At 37.9% G+C, this 22,665-nt stretch overlaps 1 long non-coding RNA gene across 1 annotated transcript; it reads left to right on the top strand.

Moving 5' to 3' along the window:
* Window positions 1–16,339: 16,339 nt before the first annotated feature.
* LOC121067724 lies at window positions 16,340–17,425 on the top strand. Its single transcript, XR_005818416.1, has 3 exons — window positions 16,340–16,486; window positions 16,582–16,656; window positions 17,309–17,425. It is a non-coding gene; the product is annotated as an uncharacterized LOC121067724 (long non-coding RNA).
* Window positions 17,426–22,665: the final 5,240 nt, after the last annotated feature.

Raw genomic sequence — 22,665 nt, 5'->3', positions numbered from 1 at the left:
AAATGAAAGGATAAGTAAATCAGAGAATGCTCCAGGCCAAGCAGACCACTAGCTGCTCCATTAAAATGTTTAATTGTAAAAATTCATGCATATGTCCAGAGTTTGCACAGGGTGCACAGAGTGCACAGGGGAGTGTCTGTGAGTAGAGCTTCCAAGAACAGTACACCTTGATTAATTTGAGGAAAATGAATTTTCAGTTCAATTAATATTGTCCATGTGGAATATTCCTTGGTACTGAGGAGCTAGCTATCAACACTTTCCATGGAAAAACTGTCAGAGTGCTTCATTTTAGAGTGGTTTTGCTATTAGTCTGCATCTGTCTGTACCTGATGAGAGCTATAGTTTGCATGCTTTGAGCTTTCTATATCCTCTGCAGGCAAAGCCTTGTAGCTAGACCTGAACCTTCCTGATAAGCCACTATTTCCTTTCCCCACATTTTAGGTAACATAAAGAAGGTATCTTCCATCTCTCCCCCAACATCTGCTGCTGTTTTTGAGCAGCCCATGGAGGCTGCATGGATTTAGCAGAAAATAAAATTCAGCAAAGATCTGTGGGACGTAAGAAACCGAAAGATGGTCTTTGTATAAACTCTTGGAAATTGGTATTTATAATGACACTATTGACAGAGTATTAGATAGAACACCTGTTGAGAACAAACAAGATAAATGGCCAATCTAGCCTGAATATGAGGCAAAAATGATGGATGATCTTATTGCTTTTGGAGATTAGTTTAGCTGGAACCCTCAGCTACCATTGGTCATATTTACTAAATTGCCATGTGATCCTGATGGTGAGATACTGAGGCAAATATTACACATCCAGTCTACAAACTGCATAACAAGTAGAGAGAAACAAATTTCACATTCTCTTTTTAGTTTAAGAAATGAAGTTTCAAAACATTGATGTAATTTAAATAATTAAAAAAGTCAGTAAAAAAATAGAAATTATTAGCATTCTACTTTTTAATGCTAGTCTTACTAAAGGTGGGTGTGTTTTAATTATGTGCTCTAATTTAGACCACAATTCAAGCATTCAATTTTTGATTCAACCATTATTTTGGTGTTCAGATTAATAAAACAAAATAAAACAAAACAAAAAAAGAGGAAGGAGTCAGAATTCAACTTCTGCTAGCTCTAAGACAATTTCACAGAAGGATTGAAAAAAGGCACAGATCTCATTGGATTCTTAATAAAACACTGTTTCAATTGAATCCAAGCTGAACAAAATCTGCTGTCAAAAGCTTTTGTCTCTGTGATGTCAGTTCAATAGATTGTAATACTAATATTAAAATGTCGCAGATCAAAATGCATAATTAATAGTGGCATCTGAACTACCATTTTTATTAATGGTGTCAGTATCCCCTGAATGCTGATTCCAAATATGGGCACAGAAACAATTTATAACATGATTCAAAAGCATAGGATGGCAAATCAAAAAAAAAAATATTTTTTTTAATAGAAAAAGGGTCATTACCTTTTGCACACCAACTGCTTTCATAAGCCTACCAGAGTTATGAAGAATCTGATTTCGCCTGTGTTCTTAGTCATGTTTCTTCCCTCTACATTACCCTAAAGGACAATTTCTTCTTGCACTTGGAAAATGAGTTTTCAGTTTTGCCCTTGTGTTTGGGTGAGGAGAAAGTCTGTCTCAGGCAAGAGGGTGGCATGTCCTGAATCAGCATCATAGAGCTCTCCTCACCAAATAGTCCCTCCGGCATGGAGGTCCAGGGGACAATGTGGGTCTGATCTTGTTTCTTCCCAAGTGCCCAAGGTTGACCACTTCCAGTGGATCTGCTTTTGGTGTAGGTGGCACCATACAACCTCTCAGATTCATTTCATCCTCGCTACAATCACCACGCAAAACCAGCCAGCAGCTTTCAGAGAATGGTGTCTGAAACCAGGCAGCACAGATGACCACTGCAGTCACTAGGTCCAAGTGTCAGAGAGCAGCACATAGCGGGCAAACACTCTCTGCCCTGCAGGAAGGGATGCAGGGGTGCTTAATGAGATGAATCAGACCTAAACTCCAGCCCCACAGCTAAAGTCTCTTACTCTCCAAAATGAAGGAGTTGTACTCAGGTTGCCTTGGGGAATAGTTCCTGGATGATGCTGACCCATGCCCCATGCCCAGGGATTGCTTGGGAGATGCCTTTGACTTGGTCTGCACCATCCATGCTCCAGGAGGGGATGAGGGCAGAGATCTCAGCCTTCCCAGGTACAGGCTCATCTGCCACAGCTTGGCACTGCTCTCTCCTGCTCCAAGCCAGGATGCTCCTGGGCTTTTGTCTTTGGCCCCTCCTCCCCTTTCCCTTGTCCAGGATGGCCACACCAGTTTTTCTTTTTAATGCCTCTCAGCACAGGCTGCACCACAGAAAGCTCAGCCCCAGTCAGAGCCTATTGAAAGCCATGTCCTGCTGGGAAAAAAAGTTACTGAAGCATTGGCTGCTGCCCAGTAATGTCAAGAAGTAATTCCAGACGTAAGGTGTTGTCTGTCGGTTTTGAAAGTGCCAAGTGAGCCATGGCAGCCAGGATTTAAAGGTGTGCAGAGTAAAATACATCGCAGATTACTTTCAAGAACTCCCACAGTAGATTGAAAGAATTGTAGCCAAGCCAGAGCCTGCTATATAGAATATTTGAGTTGGTTGAAAAGTGCTGTGAAGAACAAATTTCAAAGGGAAATAAAGTCTTTCTGGTGCTGAAAAGCAATGGGAAACTATTTAATTTCCACTGCTCAATATTTGAAAAATATAATATTCTTAAAATCCCCGGAGATTCTCATATTAAATGTTGTTGAAATGACATCTTCCTTAATTTCTTTTCATAAGAAAAAAAAAAAAGACCAAACCAACTCATGGTGTTCCTTATTCCTTGAAATTAGTTGGTTTGAGCTTGGCAAACCAAGAAAATGCAAAAATCACTGAAGCAAACTGAGCAAAGGACTGCACCTGAATGGTGGTGGGAACATGATGCTCTCTACTTTGCTGTGTTTTTAGTGTCATGCACAAAATCAAAATTTAATTCTGCTTAATCACTGGCCTTTTTTAAAGGATACATGACAATAGGTATCAGCTGCAGTGAAAAATTCAGTGAAAGCTTGCTGGAAACCACAGCAGATAGCAACACCAATCCATAGATTAGCATTTCAGTGTTATTATTCTTCAGGCTGTGCAGATGGTGGTTTGTTAGTGCCTGCTTTATTATGGCCCTAGTTTCAGGCACTATCTATGCTTTATCTCATTTGCATCATTTTCATTCAGAATAATGGCATTTACATTTCACAACATTTTCAAGCTCAAGGGTGCCAGCAGGACCTAGACAGTGGCAGACATCTGGACAAAAAAAGGAGACAGCTGGAAGTGCTATAGATTGTGCTTACTCAAGCTTTGAGCTATCCAGACCTCTCTCTTTTAAAACTTTCTTCTCTCCTTAGTGGAGATATATATTTTAGCACTTTTCCACACTTCCAAATCAATTGGTGTTAAGAGCAAAGCAGTTTATTTTCTGAACCAGTCAAAATTGGTTACTGAGCTCGATACTGAAAAGATCTATGACCTGTGGATGCTACACAAGGACCAGATTAGTTGATCAGATACTCTCCATTGTCCTGAAAGTCTATAGATCTCTTAATGTATGGACATTGCTGCTTTGATTTATTTTTATTGACACTGCAGGCTTTCAAGGTTTGTTAAGACGTTGAAGTTCTGGAAAAAAAAAGAAAAAAAAAGTGGCCAGCTTGATACAAATCTCCTGGACATAGGAGAAATTGGAGATATGAGAGGGAGGCAGGTGCAGGAAAGAAAGCCTGGTGTAAAGGACAGATTATCCACCATGTATGACCAGGATACAGGGGCAGGAGTTGGCACAGCCAGGAGAGCAGTGGTGTCCAGCAGCAGAGGCCTGGTGCACACACAGGCCTTGCACTCAGACACTCTTGTTTTTGGCTCTGCTTGGTTAAAACACTCTCCACATTCCTCATTGGTGATTTTGCAAAAAGCAATCCCTCCCTATCAGCTTTTACCGTAAAACTAAATCAGAGCCTCTCTGCCCTTTGTGAAGTTGTGAGCTGAAGCCTGTGACTGCGCATGGAGGCAGGCGCAGCATTTACAAGTGGGCCGTGCCCTCTTACCCCAGGACCCACAGCCCAGGCACCTGCAGTCATGAGGACAAGGCCTGAGGCGCAGCATGGGGGCTTTTTTGTCCTTTGGCCTCAGAAGGTGTGGATTTTCAGCAAAAAGTAGCCATACTAGTTTATTTGTTTGTTTCTATAGCAAAACTCTTATCTGCTCCTTTTCCAAGAGGTAGAGGTCAAAGGCATGCAAATGACTCTCAATGATGTTCGAAGATACCGCGTATTTGGAGCCGCCCACAGAAAGCATCTCTAGAGACATTCCTCAAGTTAAATGAGCCCCACAAGATATGAGAAGCTCAACACGCAGCGGCATTATGTTGGATTCATTGCAGCATCTCTTTCCCTCTGAGCCATATCATGCAATGGGCTGTATGGCTTGGTACTTGCAGTTAGTGCTCAACAGTCCAGCGCTTACCAATGGCCAAATTCATTGTGTTTGCTCATGTACACATTTTGAAGTTTCCTTATTATATTTAAGGTGAAACAATATTAAAAAAAATAATCATCATCAAACAAACAACAACAACAAAAAGCACTTCTGATTACAGTGACAGGACAACTTCAAGACATATGCGACCAATACCAGTAGACAAGGAAACCTCTGTCTTTCCTATCTTTAGTCACTTGGTTACTGAAATTTTTTGCACAAAATTATACTCATCCCCAGGTGAATCCTTGGCTAACATTCATCATGTGATAATAAGCTGTGCAGGATCTTCATTGAAGGCCCTGTTATGGATCAAGAGGATCTTCTTTATATTATGCTGCCTATACCTAATCCCTGGCAATTATGTATCAGTGATATTATCCCGATTTTTGACAGGAAAGCTACCCCCCAGCTTGACTATTTTCTAATGAAAGTTTCATCAAAACTATTTAATCAACTTACAGTTACCGCTAATTAGTTTCCAACAAAAACGCTTTTCTTAACATGTTCTCAGTCAGTGCTATCTAAAAATGAATATTGCCAAGATCCAGGAAATACATACATAAACCTCAGAATTTGCTGAAAGACCAGGTTTGTAAGACATCTTTGAACTTGAAGGTCAATATGGCATTCAGCTCCTAGCTCTGAAGTTTATCTCTTGTTCTAAATAAACACACTTTTGCTGTGAAATTGTTTGATTTGGGTACGTATCCATGTTATATAAGCATATATGAGTTTAACTGTTTTACTATTTGTTCCAAGAAAAAGAAGCAAATAGTAGGAAAGAAAAAAACATTTTACACAATCTTTTTTAATAAGAAAATTTGTTCTCTAACTGTTAGGACTTTCTCTTAATTTTCTGATAGTTAAATAGTCTGACTTTCTGATATAAAGGTATTTTCCCTAAATTATCTTCTACTTAATTTTCTAAATGTTCAGAATACTTTCTTCCTTTCTTTTCTTTCCTTCCTTCCTTCCTTCCTTCCTTCCTTCCTTCCTTCCTTCCTTCCTTCCTTCCTTCCTTCCTTCCTTCTTTTTCTTTCCTTCTTTTTCTTTCTTTCCCTCTTTCTCTTTTTCTTTCTTTCTTTCTTTCTTTCTTTCTTTCTTTCTTTCTTTCTTTCTTTCCTTCTTTCCTTCTTTCCTTCTTTCCTTCTTTCTTTCTTTCTTTCTTTCTTTTTCTTTAACCTTCTTTATATTTTTATTTTGCTGGAAAACATTTTTCAATTTGTCCAAACTTTAAGTGAATTTAACATCATTTTCAAAAAGTTGTTCTGGTGAGGGCTGGTTTTCTGCAAACAATATGATCTGGCTTTCAGTTCTTCATATCAAATGAGAACAACAATCCTGACTTGTAACCCTTGGTCTGTCTTTGCTGGAGAGACTCCTCCTCACTGTGCCCAGGCATCACACTTGGCACAGTGGCATGCCCATCTTGCAAGTGGTATTGGACTATATATAATAATAAATTCAGTATCATTCAAGTGGAGAAAAACAAACAGACAAACAAACAAACAAAAAACCTTTCTCTTTTGCTTAATAATTACGGGAATGATGAGAACCTAAAACTTGATCTGGCAAATGTATTTTCATAGAGATTCTCAGTATATTTAAAACTGAATAAAGCTTTCATTTTTGCTCCTGAGACATCCATTCCAGACTAAAGCTACTTTCTGTTGACCTTATTTTCATAATGCAGTTAAGACTTTGTCATATTGGTTTTCATTAAACCACATGGAGTCTTCACTTCATTAAACTGATTCCCCTAGGTTAAGAGATACAAGTATCACAATGGCATGAGCAATATTTCCATAGTAAACTTATTTCTTTGTGCTTAGAGCAATACTTAATTATTTAATAATTTTAAGATTCTCTTCACTGATAAGAAATCCAGTTTCTTAATGCCATTCATGCCTATAAGCTCTAGCAGTAGACAACTTATGAAAATAAAAGCAGCAATATTAAAAAGTACCAGAAGGCATACACACAATGCTCACCTGAAGACACAAGTGCTGCCTATCCTTGGATCCTCTTGTGATTATCCAGTGGTTGTAACATGGGACTGTGTCCTGCTCCCATATTTTCTTTGCACTTGCTCTGTATTTTGAATACCAATCTATTCACATGTGAAAGGGTAAGACTGATTAAATCTGGTTATCATTATTTGTGAAGTTCTGCATTTCTTGATTGTATCTGAGACCTTCCTCTTTAAGGTGCCCATTGCAGTGCCATGAGTGTCTATAGACTAGAATGGACTTTGTGGATTCTTGGTAAGATATGTGCAGTGTGTTGCAAAATAAACTCCAGCAGTATACAGGACATTGCTGGGTTACCTTATTCACTAAGTGGATCAAAATGCCTTTGGAAAAGAAAAAAGAAAAGAGAAAAAAGAAAAGTGAAAAAAGAAAAGTGAAAAAAGAGAAAAGAAAAAGAGGTAAAAAGAGGAAAGAGAAAGAGAAAGAGGGAAAGAGAAGAGGAGAAAAGAGAAGAGGAAAAAAAGAAAAAAAAAAAGAAAAGAGGGAAAAAGAGAGAGAAAAGAGAAAAAAGAAAGAAAAAAAAAGGTGACTTGGTGACTTGGTTCACAATTTCTCTCTTTGGACATGGTGCAAAGCTAATCTATTTTAGTGCAAAGACTGCATAGGTTTAAGATGTGCTCTGCATCTTAGCTGAACATTTTCAACCACTCCCTTCTTTCAGACAGTTTCAACTTCATTTGTTCAGTACTTGTTTCTTGCTGTGCCTTTGCTCCCTCTTTTCTTTCCAACTGCTTGTGGAAAGTTGTCTCTTCTGATTAGCTTCAGAAATTACTTCCATTGTACCCTCAGAGTCCAGGGACCCCCCTAAATAATAACTAAATTGGACTGCTTAAGAATAAGAAAGTTCGAATATTTATTCTCACAGGAAGTGGTATGCAATTTTATTCACAAAGTTTAAATAATAATAGAGCCAATAACAAAAGCAATGACCCAAAATGCTATCTAAGTCATGGATTCTCATCTTTGTGTAGCTCAGCCTCACCTGAAAAGTGCCTTCCTCAAACGTCTTTGCCACCCAGGGCCCAGCTCCTGCCTCATTGCCACGTGGGCTGCTGCCTTGGCTTTTTGAAGCTCTCCTCCAGATGTGCTGTACAGAGGTGACTGAGCTGTTGCTCATCCATCAGATCTTGGGAATGGTGTGGCAAGGATCTCTTGCTCACACTACAGAGTTCCTGCTGCTATAGCTAATTTACATTGTGGGAAGTCAGATGACAAGTGAATGTCAGCATGATAGAGAGAAGAGGGTAATATTATAGATAAAGATAATCATAACCCTGTCTTGCTCGGATTTGACACATAGGTGGAAAAAAAAGCTGATCAGAACAGATGGCTTGATGTATACAAACAATACTTTGTGAATATGTAATTAGACATGACAATCCTTATTGTTTCACACACACAGGTTTTGATGGGAGAAGCAGTACCAAAAATGTCGAATTGCGAACAAGACTTTCTGCAACGCCCCTGAGAGGAAACAGAGCATATATGAATAGCTTCCGTGCTGATCTGGTTGTACCAGCTACACAAACAACACAAGTGGAGCTGACAAAAACTGTCTTCCTGTCTTCCTTCTGTGCATCTGCCAGGAGGTGTTGGCTGCATAGGGTTATCCAGTAAGGTGGTATAACTCTGCAACACCAGCTGACGCTGCTGTCCTGTGCAGCTCACGCTAGACCTGCCCTGCCAAAAAGACACATTCAGACTGGACATATCTCTCTGCATCTCTCTGCAGGATTCAGACCCATCTTCAACCTTGGTAGTTCACAGAAAAAGAGTAAGTCAGCCTATAAAACCAGCAACCATAAATGATTAGTTATTCTCAAAATAATTGTTACGTATATGACTTGACTGCTGTGAAACTAGAACTTACCCTATTAAAAAAACCAAATGTTTTGTTCAAATCCTCTATTCAAATACATCATTAGGAAGAGCTGTTTAGCACAGCAGTGGCTGACCTAGCTTCAGCAGAAGATCCTTTTCCTGTTTTAGCCAATAGCGAAAAATGTAGTGAGGTGAGAGGAAGCAAAATAATAGTTTAGAAAAGATTTTCATTAATCAAACAGAAGTGCTGGTATCCCTTTCTCCAAAACTGATATTGTGTGAATAAAGCCAAAGAAATGATGGTTAAAAAAAAACAAAGGACAAAGAACCAAAGAACACTTTTTGTCTGATATGTACGATAGAAAGTTATAAATCGGTTTTGCTATGATTGGTCATAAAACTGGAACCATCCCCCTGTCTGAAGACCTTGTGTCTTTTTGGTGTGTGGGCAAGGGGAAAACCCTCTGTGTATATTGTCAATAAGTAGGAAAAAGAATCTGAGCTATAGACTCAATGTATCTCAAAATAGTCTAGAAAAGATAAAAACTTTTACACTATTTTCAGAAGTAAAGATGGGAAAATGAAAGAAAACTGGTGTGTGGTTAATGCTGCAATCGCTTTTTGCATGAGCATTGTCTTGCTCTCAGGGAAAAAAAAAAAAGAAAAAAAGAAAAGATCACAGAAATGGAGAAATGGGAAGTATAAATTACAAAATGTTAGAATGAAAATAGATTCTAATTTATTACATTCCTTTATGATTAGGCACAAGTTTGTTTCCACCTGTTTTAGATATATTAAAAATTATAATAGCCTGACAGCTTCCATACGGAAAAAAAAAATAAATTTAATTGATGGCCCTCCTGGCCTAGATCTTGACTAGAGCTCAACAGTTGGATGTGTGCACATAGACTTTGAACACAGGTAATGAAATGACAATGTGCTATGATAACATGATAATTAGATATGTCACTGGCGCTTCAGTCTTCTGTAAGTCAGGTCACAGGGAGAAAATATCAGATTACCAGAAAGAACTTGTGACAACAGGAATCCTGAGCCTTACAATGATTCGCCTGTGCAATTAGACATGATATCCTTATTGTTCCTTGCTGTTTAGTGGAAAATGTAGTGTAAGCACTTTAAATTATGAACAAGGTTTATCACTCTTTAGAACTGAAGAAGTAACTAATTCATTCAAATAACTACAGCTACCTCTTTCAACAAGTTAAAAAAAAAAGTGATTAGTTACAGAGAGGAACTGGAATGTGAGAAAGATTTAGACCCTCTGTAGACTTCTTATACCTTATGAGACTCATCTAAATCAGATCATTATTAATAGAAATAGGTCCCTGCTGGCTTGTTTTTAATTCAGGGTGACAAAGCTGAGAAACATGGTGTACAAGCAAAAGCTTGCAGAGTTGAAATGAATGATTACATAAAGGAATTAGATCCTCTGGTGTGAAGTTTCATATCTGCAGTCTGCTCATTACATTTCCCAGCAACCCTACAATTCAAGAAACCCATTGTCAAGCAAGGAATAATGTCAAGCAAGCTCTGTAATTCAACAAAAGTCATTCCTTGTCCTAACAGTCATTGCTAGCAGAAAGGAGAGGTGAAAAGAAGGACAACCACATCTTGCTCATTAGGTTCAGAACGGATTTACTTCGTTGCAAATAGCCAGAGCTGTCAAGGAACAACAATCTATCTGCATGTCATGCTGCGTGATAATTATTTTAAATGCTTCCATGTGCATTGTACAATCTCTCTTCAAATAATACTTTGCTTAAGTTCTTTGGAAACATTTCCTCTTTAGAATTCCTTTTTTACTATTATATCCATGAGCTCAATTCAATTAAGGGAGTGAGTTTTTATTACTTTGCAAAACACAGAACAAAGCAAAATAGATTATAATAGATGATGTGCTTTAAGTAAAAATCCTTTTGTAGTTCTGCTTGACTTGTGCATTGGCCTTGTTTAGATTTTGGACTTTGTACTGTGGAACATTCGCCTTCCTTGCTGTCTTCTCTATGTGCAAGCATGCTGCAAGTTCTCGGCAGATACAATGGCAGTAATTTCCCCTTGTAACTGAAAATATTTCCACTGCTGCGAGGTGCTTCTCCACTGAGAACTTAGTGGGTGTCACTAAAGAGGTTTAATTATATGCCACACATATGCTACAGTCTCTAGTTCCACTCTTTGTACACAGGCTGCAGGAACTTAAAAAACAATGATTTAGATGTTTCATTTTGGGACTCTTTAAAATACACCAGACACCAGTAGCCCCAAAATTATTGTTCTCACAGATGTTCAGAATTCTTGTGTGAGAAATGGAAAATGAAAAATACAAAAGTAATACAGTGATAGCTTAAGGCAAACAGAGTTATCATCCAACTTTGAGCAATATCTAATGGCACATGAAGCACTTAAATTCAGAATCCAATTCCATGATTATTCAGTGGCAAGTTTTGATCATAATGAACTATTTGGAAGAGCAGTGACCATGGCATGAGACAGACAGCAAATGAACCTGCTAGTCAGTGATAAACAGGGAGAAGGTCCAAATGACTTCACTTCTTGTTATGCCTTTCAGGCAGAATTGGTCTTGAGTGTTGCCAGTCTCCACTAAAGCTTCCTTTTATGTAACCGTTATGGCTACTCAAAATGTGTGGAAATCAAAGCACATATGATCTGATTTTGAGTTCTAATGTCTCATCTGAAAAATCTCTCAGGCATATACCACATCAAACCCAGTTATCTGCTTCCAGAAAGATGAAGGGTTGACTAATTTTCTGGCTAAGCTCTTATGCCATGAACGTGTAAATTCTAGACAAGCCCAGGAAATGTGTTGACTGTCTGAAATTCCTTTGAAAAATATGAACTCTAATCACACTGGGGAATGCATTTTAGCAAAAAAAGCAGGGTCACTGTACACTTATCATACAGAGATTATCATAGGAAATTTTATCTTTATTTTTTTAACAAAGTTTCACTGAACTATATTATAAGAATCAAAAGACATATTTATCAGAAATTCTAAAGTTAAAAAACTGCATGACATCAGTCACTGGTACTAAAGTGTTTAAAGCTTTTTGTTTCTAGACTGTTTTTTTTAAAACCAATTTATGTCATTTTTTTGTGTCTGAAAACAATTAACACTCTATTGTCTAGGTTGACAACATGAGACTTGAAATAAAACTACTTTTATTTATCTACCCCAGAATTTTATAGTGTTGTTATCCCTGCAAGTACCTGGGCAGCCTCCATGTAAAGACGGCAGAAAAGATGGCAGAAAGAGAAAAATCTCTTTATGTGACTGCAGATATTTTTTCCTTCTCAGGGCTAGAAACTCTAACTGTATTTTTTTTTTTTTTAATTTTTTTGGTAAGAAATTGATATCACTTCTGGCTTGCTAAGGAAAGACATCTTATGTGTTTACATAGTATACAAATTCATTTGCTCGTCATGTTGAACATACTAGGTGTTGAACAAGCTGGTTCATTTTAGTCTTATGTAAATGAAGAAAAGGGAAGTGACATTACAGGGATAAGTCCTGAAAAGTCACATGGAAGTCAGGAACTGGATTCAGAGTACATGCCCAAGATCCAAAAAAAAAATAAAAAATAATAAAAAGCAGATGAAGTTCATCAACCCCACATTCAGTTTGTCAGTGGTGTACTGGTCAGTTGTCACATCTGCTCTGGCCTGAGAGCACAAGTGTAGTTCTCTGCCAGCCCTAGCACATGTGGTTTCTTCCCCAGCAGGCACACTGCAGGAATCACAAGGAAGAACTGCATTTTTTGAAATGAGAATAGGGAATCATCATGCCAATGACAAAATGGAACTTAAATGGGTTTCATCAGTTCATTGAAAAACTTGCTTAATCGAAGTATTTATTTTCATTGCTCAGGTACAAATTTACCTGTTAGGGCTTTTATTTTCTGGTCAACCTTTTTCAGGTTACCAGTTCTGTAAGCATGAATAGGCATTACAAATGCTCAAAACTGCAAAGTCAATGAGAGCTGAGGCTTCTTGGCAGTTCCTAGAGCAAAGTGGTTTGATCCAGGAAAACAAGCGCTGGATTGGGCCCTCAATTGTGGTTCCAGTTCTGCTATTGATTCCCTGCATGGCTGCCAGAGAGGGATTTTTTTTCCACTTCCACAGACTGTAAATAGAGATAAAATGCATTTCATCTCATAGCAGAGATATAATCATTAACGTTTATGATTCACTTGGGCACTATTGTGAAGAATGCTCTAGAAAGGATCACAATGAGAGGAATAATTCTGCATTCATTACATGGTGTAGCCACTAGTTAAGCGATGAGGATAAAAACACTGAACAGATGCAGGATTCTCTAAGCACAACCTACTACAGTGAATGAAGTTGGGAATAGGGGAACGTAGGGAAGGAGGTGGTTGTGTTACTAAAGACTGTAGTATAATGTACATATATGGTTCCAAATTCAGGTTGGATGGGCAGCCTCATTGGCATTTCATAACTTTGAGAGCTTTACTTTTCAAATGAAACATTTCTTAATTAAAGTTTTTTGGTGGATTTTCTGTATAATACAAAGCAAAAATTAGTTTCAGTCAATTGTACTGTGCATAAAAGTCCACTGAAGAATACTCACTACAGTGACAACAATTGGTTAGAATTTGCATTAAGTATAATTGGCACTACTTGATGGCATATTCAACAAAGAGGTCAAGACATCACTGAATGAAAGAGATCAAGACATTGCTGAATGATTCTTCAATCCAGAAAATAAGTAAAATAGGAGAAAAACCCATTGCTGTATGTGGTCTACCTGTAGGCTTTGCTCTCTCAGAGGTCATCTGATAAAGCACTTAAACACATGTAAATTTTGAGGCATGAGTCTCAAGTACTATCTCAGCTTACCTGGATACCTAAATACATACCTAGCTTATGGAAACATATTGTTTGATCAAGACTGTTTTTGTTGGCCTTGTAGTTTTCAAAACCTATTGAATTTGCCACAACCATCTTTTTTAAATAGATCTTCACAGTAGTTGATCTTAACTGAACAATCACTGGAACTAAAACAAGGAGTCTCAAAATACATTGTAATTCTCAAAAATCCAAATTACTATTAGGTCAAACTCTTTAAATTTCAAACACATTGGGTATTTGTCTGGAGGGAAGAAGCAGAATGGTAGGTCAATTGAAAACCAAACCAAACCAAACCAAACAAAAAAAGACTTGAAAAAGAAGAAGAAAAAAAAAAGCATCTTGGCTGGTATCTATGTGTCATGTGACAAGGTGCTATGTGAAAAGACTGTTTATGGCTGTTAAGACTTCATACATATCTGAGAAACTTTTTGAAGAAAGGCATTCTGATCTGCAAGGCACGTGTAAGCACATATAAGAAAGAAACCATTTGCTAGGTCCAGCAAAAGGAAGTAATTTTGACTGCAGCTTTGGGCCATTTTAAATAAACACCTCTAGTAATAAATGGAACTTCTGTATAGAAAGCAAAAAATTCTCTGTTCTTTGAGTGAGTTTCTTTCTGCCAAGAACCAGATTCTTTTATATTTTACACCTATTTCTTAGTTAAGAAACTGCAAAAGTAGCTCAGAAGGGCTGATACCTGAGATTGACGGGCAGCCAGCTTATTGTCAGGAGGGAAATAAATGTATGTAACCTGAAAGCCATGTGCAAAGATTTTAGTATCTCCCTCACAGAGACAGGTCACAGACACGAGGCATGGAAAGGAGTGGCTTTGTGCTTTGCAGCCTAAAATACTTTGTCCCACTGATTTTGCTGTGTGCTGTTGGGAAGTTTCTCTTTGACAAAGTGGTTAGACGCCCTTAAAACGGAGATCGATACCAGCAGTTAGAAGAGTAGATTAAACAAACGAGAGAACAAACCACAGGCTGCAGCATTTCTGCAGTATTCCAGAACTTCTTGTTTCTGTAAATTAAATGTCAGACTAATTGATAGTGGCTGAAAATAAAACATTAAACAAGATTCTGAGTTTGACACTTCACACTGTGGTTGCTTCCTAGAAATGAGAGATGATTTAGGACTGAGGGCCAGGCAAACATCACGATAACTTTTTTTTTTTTTTTTTTAAATCGGTGATGAGTTACATTGAGTGACAGAAAATTCTTGTTCTCTTTCTACTTTCATTGGGAACCTGGTACAATTGTCTCTGTCTCTTTTGTGGTTTTGATTTGTGTGTTTTGGGTCCCTCTTCACAGTATGATGACTTTCTGAAACTGAAGATCGTGAGATTAGGCACAAGTGTGCATGTTATCTTCTTTTCCTCTCTTTTGTCTGTCTTTCTTTCCTTGATTTTCTTGAAAACTGACAGTAATTGAATACATCCCATTTCTTCTATATTTGTTTGCAGTGTTGGTTGGTCCAAATTTAGGAATCCACCATATTTGCTATCTTTTCAAATTTTGCTAGGCCTTTAAGCTGCCCTAGGTTTATCCTGAACTAAAGTACTATGAGATGAAAGGTTCTTCCCCCATCCAAAGAGCTCTAGGAAAACACCATCTTCCAGATTCCTAGAGTAAAAGGCAATTGCTGTCTCCTTAATAGTGATCAGTCACCTCTAGTAAACCTAGAGGCAAATGTGTGTTGAAAATCTCATAGCAAATCAAAACCTTGTTCATAGGCTGCTAGGGAACCATTATGATTGAACTGTGAGATGGCTGTGCTGAATTTATTGCTTGTGAATTATGTAAAGTGTAAAGCCTGAGAACATTATCTCAGACATAAACAGACTGTATTCACAAAACAAAGTATTTGCAAGTAAAGAGATTTGCTACATAATTAATCTTACTATTGTGAGATGGAAAGCGAGGTCAGGATTCTAACTGTCCAGTTGGAAGAATAATCCTGAAATCGAACAATGTAATTCATCAGTTTTACATACTGTCTTGATGGTAGTTTGAAAACCAGCATAAATAGTCTTTAATAATCTCTAATATAACTTCATAGCAAACAATAAACCAGGTGCCCTTTTCCTTACTCATTGCTGCCTATGGGTTTAGCAACATTTACTAGTGTTTGGCCTTGGATGATTGTTTGATTGTTATTCAATTTCCAAAAATTAGGCTTATTAATTTGTTTAATTAGTTCACTTCTCTCACCTTCTAGTTGATGAGTTCAATAAATTAAAAAAAAAAAAGCAAGAAAAAAAAAAACAACAACAACAAAAAATGAAAAAACAATGAACCAGAGCTTTTGAAAACTTAGGTATGGAAAAGTGTACAATTATTATTTTAAAAAAAAAAAAAAAAAAAAGAAAAAATCCTGCAGCTACCTTTTAGAAGAATATATTGTAAGCATTAAACACAGGTTTCCAGTTGCCAGAACTTCTGCCTAGAATAAATTCTTTATTTTCTGTTATGTTCAGACAGTTCAGGAATGCATCGGCAATGAGTTATCCACAGAATAAATAAGAAGTTGAGGGAATAGTGCTGCACCTTAGGCAGACTGAAGTGATGGTAGCTTACATGTAACTGTCTGCTGTAACAATGCAGGTGAAAGGCAACAGTGTCTGGGATGGTCCCCACAAATGAAAGTAAAATTATGGAAAAATGATAAGTATTTATAGTGAGAAGGAGCAAAATGTAGATAGGTCAGCAGTATGGTATGAAAGTTGTCATGGATCCAAGAGTCATGCCAGTCTGAAGGACAAGAATGTCTTGGGAACCAACCAGAGCAAGGATAGATAAACTATTGTCTTTGTCCCTCAACTGATCAGCCAGCTGGCAGAAGCTCCCAGCCCCAGTTCCTGTCTGCCAGCTCTCCATGGACCGAGTGGCACTGCTCCTCAGGAAGGATCTGCCAAGCAAGGCACTTATGGCTGGGGGCAAGTCAAGAACTGGAGCACTGTGATGCATTATGCACTCAAGAAAGAAACTGGCTTCAAGGACACACTAATCCTGCACAGAAAAGAAAAACAAACAAACAAACAAAGCAAAACAAAACAAAACAAAAAAGTGCTTTATTCAGTGAATGATATAGAGCCTGTAGACTGCTTTGTCTCCAAATACAGGTGGAGCAACTGGGGAGTTAAACCCAGCTTCATTCTCACACACTCATGGTAGTCACACAATTTATTTATATTCCAAGTATGTTATTTCCACACTTAAAGAATGCTGAAGGTAAAATTAATATGATGACATTTTGCTAATGTAGATACATCAGTCCTGGAGGTCTCTGAAGAAGAATATCAGAATATTTGGATGGAGTGAACATGCAATATGGAAACAGGTAAGTTGTTGTTGTTGTTCATTTCTATATATGTATATATTTGGGAGTGGTGACACACCCAAAAAACCACCATCCAAATACCTACAGACCTGAAAAGCAGTGGGTTTAAGGTGACACGGTGTTGCAGAGGAATCTACTGGCTTTCCCAATGATGAAAGCTGGCAATCTTCATTATTGCTGTGTAGGCTGAATGAAAGTTAAGCAAGCTTTATCCATGCTAGGTGTCAGCCTCAGGCTGAAAACCTCTAGAACTTGTCAGCAAGACTTGTTCAACCATTTCAATTAGAGGAAAAAAATGACTGTCCCAAGTTAAGGAAAACAAACCAAACCAAACCAAAACAAAACCAAAAAAAAGCCTTTTTTTTCACTGGAAAGGTTTGAACTCCCACAGTCAGCAGGAGGATCATGAACACTGACACAGGGGTGGTACAAACTGAATTTAACATCTCTATTTAAAAAAAATAAAAAAATTCAAAATTGGTCACATGCTTCTTAGACACCTCAGTTTGAACATTTATTTTAGCAATTGGCAGTTAAAATCAGCCGTAAGAAGGGCACATAGTTACAACCTAACTTCCATCATAATCTTTATATAAATTAAATTGAAACTATTATATACTTAAGTCATACATCTTCATCTCTTCTATCATAGCTGTGAAACTGTGTAGCAAAGGATGCAGAGGAAAGCATCCACATTTTCTGCTGAATCCATGATGAGTAAGTATGATGTATATTTATGTTTACATGTGTATTAGCTATATTTGCAGGTCTGGTTTATGTAATATTGATCTTCCTTATTCTCTGGTGTTTCACCACAAAAAACAAGAAGCTGGCTGCATGTGATGAATCTCATGCACATGAATAACCTCTAGAAAGTGGAGCTTATGGGATGACTCACAGCGTCTGAAGTTTTACATGTGCTTAGATGTGCAAGCAGAACGGGGAGTTAGCTTAACGTAATTTACATACTTTTCGTTTCAATTTTTCTATTTTGGTCTACATGTAATACATAACAAATTCTGCTGCTTTAAAGGGTTGTTACAAGTGAAATAAGTTTTAACAAATTAAAGTTAAATATGTGTACTAATATGTATTTCTTTATAGTAGTGTCCGGTTTTCATTCTTGTTGCATTAAGTATGGTTGTGGTTTGGTATCTGTGTGTTGAAGTCATAGCTTACTTCTGTCATACTTCTGCAGCTGCAGATATTGTTCAGTGCAGTACAGGAAAAGTACTCTTAGCAACCAAGAAGAGCTAAGAATGATAAGGATTTTAGATAAGATTGACACAAAACATTATGGTGACTCATCAATGTAAACATAATAATTGGGAGTTTCTACTGCTTCCTGGTAACTCAAATATCAGAACTGGTTTAAAACATACGAAAAGTGTTTGCCTAGGGCAGCTCATGTCTGGTTGGTGCCTACTGCAGAGTTCTCCATTGCACAGCTGGAGACGTTACCACTGCTACTAGGGTAAATCTCCTCACCTCACCCCACCTTTGGCTGCTTGCAGCTGTGGTATTTGGCTGTAGGTCCCATTAGTCACCCTCAGGTAGGCCATTGTCTAGTCTTCTGTGTTGAAAAGAGATCAAAATGACCCTGACTTTGTGGAGGAGACCAGGCAGAGGCCCTGATGGAACGTAAGGGCCTTGCATGGAAGAGCTTGTGTTCCCTTCCCATCACATGGCTTGTCAGTATTGAGGACAACTTGTGTGATACCTAGTGAAGGTTGGAAAAGGTATTGGGGGAATCTGGGGAAATATGACTGATCCTCATACAAACTGAAGGGAACAGCTAGTACAGGAAGAGGTTTCTGCCCCTACACACAATAATACTTCCCTCAATACTATATAACATTCAATTGCTTTCCTCCTTCTTGGTCCTCAGTCTTCAGCCCTGCACTGATAATCTGCAAGTACTTCAGTTTTGCCACAAATCTGCCTGTCAATTACATTTGGGGAGCATTACACTGGTTCAACAACGGAGGATTGAACTACTAACTTTTTCAGAGTGTTGTAATGAAAGCAAAGGATTCTTACATGCAAAGAGGGGAAAAATGCAGTAGAGAGAATTCAAAAGCTGTTTCATTCTGTCATCTACCTTGACTTAAATTTACCAAAAGAAGGCAAGAAAAAGTTCAGCAGATCTTAACATTTCATTGTTGCCTACCTCAACATCAACAGAAGCAGTCACAGCAAGACTAGACAATCTCTCAGTTCCTTTTCGAGCCCCAGCAGTACTGTATCCATTCACCTCCTGATTACTGCAATTTCTATTACAAAAGGCCATTTGAAAGAGCAGACTTCATGGTAAAACAAACATAGCTCAAAATCTGATTACCAGGAAGCTTGTAAGTGGGGAACAAGCACACTCAGTTGCCATGGCAGTCCAAGCTCTGCACCATTTATTTGCATGGATTGCAAAGGAGTTGGTCTCAGTGAGAATATCCTGTCCTCTTTGGAAGACCATCAGGCCTCTCTCCAGAGGTTTACCAAGGAGTGTGCTTGACATGGCTTCCTCGTGGCTGGTTTCTCTTTCTCTTCCAGACAAAAGCACCCATCTGTTACTTCAGTGTATAGCCCATTATTTTACAGGTTTTAACAAAAACTTAATATTTTTATTCTTCTAGATTTTTCAGTATATATTTAGGATTGTCTAATAATAGTTTTGCCTGCAGGCAACCAAGCTACATTCTACAACTGACAGAAATATGGCATCTGTATTACCACAGTCATATCTTCCAAGTATAAGTAGAATTGTCCTATATATTGTAGGTTCTGTGCTTATTACAGTTTCAAGTCTACATAATACAGTTACATTCGTGGTCAGGAGATGACAGTATATCATATTGACATGTAGGAAGTGAAGTCCCAGAGAGGCTAACACTTACACATAATCTTAGCTTTATGTTCATGGGTGCTCTCTGATAACTGAAGGAGAATATTTTCAGTGGTCAAAACCTAACTATGTGTTTGTAGACTGTAAATTCATACATAATTTTCACATAACTTTAATTAAATCCTTTTGTGTGTATGCTTTGGCCATATTATTACTGGCCACAGTATTTTTCTGACCAACCCCCAGTCTTGTGTGCTTTTTTTTTTTGATTTCTGCTGTTTGTATGTTACTATCACTAAAAGTAGTACTTTGGGATATTTTCCTAGAAAAGCACAGTCAAAAGAAAGCATTGTCACCTACACTGCTCCAGGCAGTACAATCTGTCTCTTATAACAATATTATTTTAAAACACAGTTTTTTTTTTAATTTTTCTTTTCTTCATGACTGTTGAGAAATCTACACAGGAAAGAGAAAGTGTGCTCTGTATGCTCTGCCTGGTCAGAGAAGCGCATGGAGACCTATAATGTTATGTGCAAGTCTGCCCAGTCTTCAAACCCAAGCAGCTGTGTTTCCTTGACTGGACATGGACAAATCTTCCTTGGGCTGTATGCCCAAAGCTTCCACTTTTCAAGCTCCTAACCACCCCTTCAGCTACAAATTTCACTTCTAATGCAACTACGGGAGAGAGTAAACAAAATGCATCCTTCCGCTTCAGGTAAAAAAGCACCTACTGCAGCCTTCGTGACCTGACTGGCTGAACCTGCTATCCCTTACTCACTGCAGTCTGACACGAAGAAATATGAAGAAACCCTTACCCACCTCAGGGAATAAAAAGCTCAGAAGAACAGGAAGGTGAGTATGAAAGGGAGAAATCATGAAATAAAAAATTTAAAAATGAAAGGGTTAAACTGAGGTGAGGTTTAAGGGAACATTTAAGGGAAAAGGAAATAAAAATAGTAAACAAAAAAAGACAAAAAAGGAAGATATTGAAGAATTACTGTTGGTATGATGAAAATAGAAGGTTGATAAGGCAAAATGATGTTGTAGAGGAAGTAGAGGATAGACTAACATGGGAAAGATTAGAAGAGGCTGTCTTGAAGGAAGAGAGATACAAAAAAACATCGAGGATCAGAAAAAAAAGGAAGCCAAAATGTCTTATTACAAGTAAAGCTATTTTACCAGTCCTTTGGTATTCATCATGTAATGATCATTAGGCTACTAAAAGTCTGAAACATTTCCATTGTGCATCCAGCTCCTCAAAACCTGCTGCTTTGGGAAGACAGTTTTCTGAAATGGGGATAAACTGATAATTTAGCAAATAACTTCAGTGGATGGGCAGGCTAATGCCAGGAACAGTAAGTGTAAAAAAATTAGCTAGTTTTTATTCAGACCAGCCTTCAGTGTTAAGGTTGAAAATATACCAAAAGCCTGTTTTGTAAGATTTATGTTTCTTCTTCCTCATTTTTGACATCTTCAGTGCAGGGAAAGGAGAAGAAAAAAAAAGAAAAGAAAAAAAAAGAAGAAAAAAAGAAAAAAAAAAGCAGCAGTTTTTACAATTGCTATTTGAAATATGAAGCAGGCACCTTACTTAAAGGCAACCAGCTAGCTAAGTTAGTTAAAATGGCACGATAATAACCGTTTCCTTGTCTGCCAGTGTAGGCAACTGAAGGAAAAAATATAATTTAATGTAATCCCAATTACCATACCATGATGCCAACAACCCTTGTTCAGTAGGGGATTTTTGCTGACATTCAGCTGGTAAAGTGGAGTCAATGAAAAAGTAGAATTACATGCAAAAGACCAAGTGACACCAAAATTTAACTCTCAGAATAAAGATTATCTACCCTGTGCTAGGCAGATGGTGATTATACTTGATTCTATAACCTCATGCATGGTTGATTACACTGCACCATAGAGGGGCAGAACAGTAATAACAGGACTGCAAATGACTGGATTTTGCCAAGCTGTTCCACATAGATATCAGCCAGCTTGAATGAAATGAATAATAATGAAATTAAGGCAAATTACTAGTTCAGGCAAGATCTACTGCTATAAGTTTGGCATGCTGTAATGTAATTAGAACTGATCAAGCTATTAATTGTGGAAAATTATCAGTCACATTTTGCCCTTGTTTCTGTTTGCAAGTCTTCTGTGAGCAGATCATGACTTTTACAGACTTCTTTATTTTTGATGTTGGTTCTAATTGCTTAATATCGGTATGTGAGAAAAAAAGAACAGACAAAAGAGGGGAAAAAAAACAACAACCTACAGACTTCTTTTGAACTGTAGATATCAAGTTTCAGGTATACTGAAATACTTGTGTTCAGCTTCCTAATAATAGTATAGTTGTTCACTTAGTTGTCTGATATGATCTATGTTCCCTAACTTTTGCAAAATGAGGAGGAGGAATGAAGAAAATAATGGCAGTAATGAATTTCTGTGGCATGTAAGACAAAGACGGTAGTGGGCAGGCCTAACAAATGGTAGGAAATGCCTAAAAGTTCCATCCCATCTATGCATGCAAAACCAATTTATCTAATGTTATCAGAAGCCTGCAATTAGAATAAGCAAGCACTGCACCCTGGGCTACATAATGGCAGCGTGTGCCTAGCAATCCATTTATGAAATGCTCCTGTAAGGTTGGAAAATACCATAATCACCCTCTGACATGTAGGGAATGAAAACACAAAGTGTATATCTCAGCCTGAGGAACTAGGCCTCTGCAACCATATTAAACCCCAGCCACACCACCACCTGAGCATGTGACAATATACTCCCATCCCACCTTGATTTTGCCAGAAAGAGAGAAATCAGCCAAATCCCAATCTGAACAGACAATGACTGGGCACACAGAGGTCAGTCTTGATACAGTTAGAGATGTTTACCAGAACCCATGCTGGTTAGTTAAGTTGTGTGTACCTGAAGTATCATCTCCCGCATTCACTACCAACCTCCTAACTAATGACTATGTTTCTTGTCTATCCCAACTCTTGCCGGAGAGCCTATGCTACTCCATGCCAACCTCCACTGGAAAAAAAAAATAATAAAAAAATCCCATTTTTGAGTACCAATCTGTCCTTGGTTTATATTCTGATGTTATTGCTGCTGCTGGAAAATAAATTCTAATTAAAGCAATTGTCTTGAAGTTAATAGAGCATGACAGCTTAAAT

This window comes from Cygnus olor, chromosome 3 (assembly GCF_009769625.2).
Source record: "Cygnus olor isolate bCygOlo1 chromosome 3, bCygOlo1.pri.v2, whole genome shotgun sequence".
Classification (NCBI taxonomy): Eukaryota; Metazoa; Chordata; class Aves; order Anseriformes; family Anatidae; genus Cygnus; species Cygnus olor.
The sequence above is the reverse complement of the archived record's forward strand: the minus strand, read 5'-3'. Positions and strand labels throughout refer to the sequence as shown.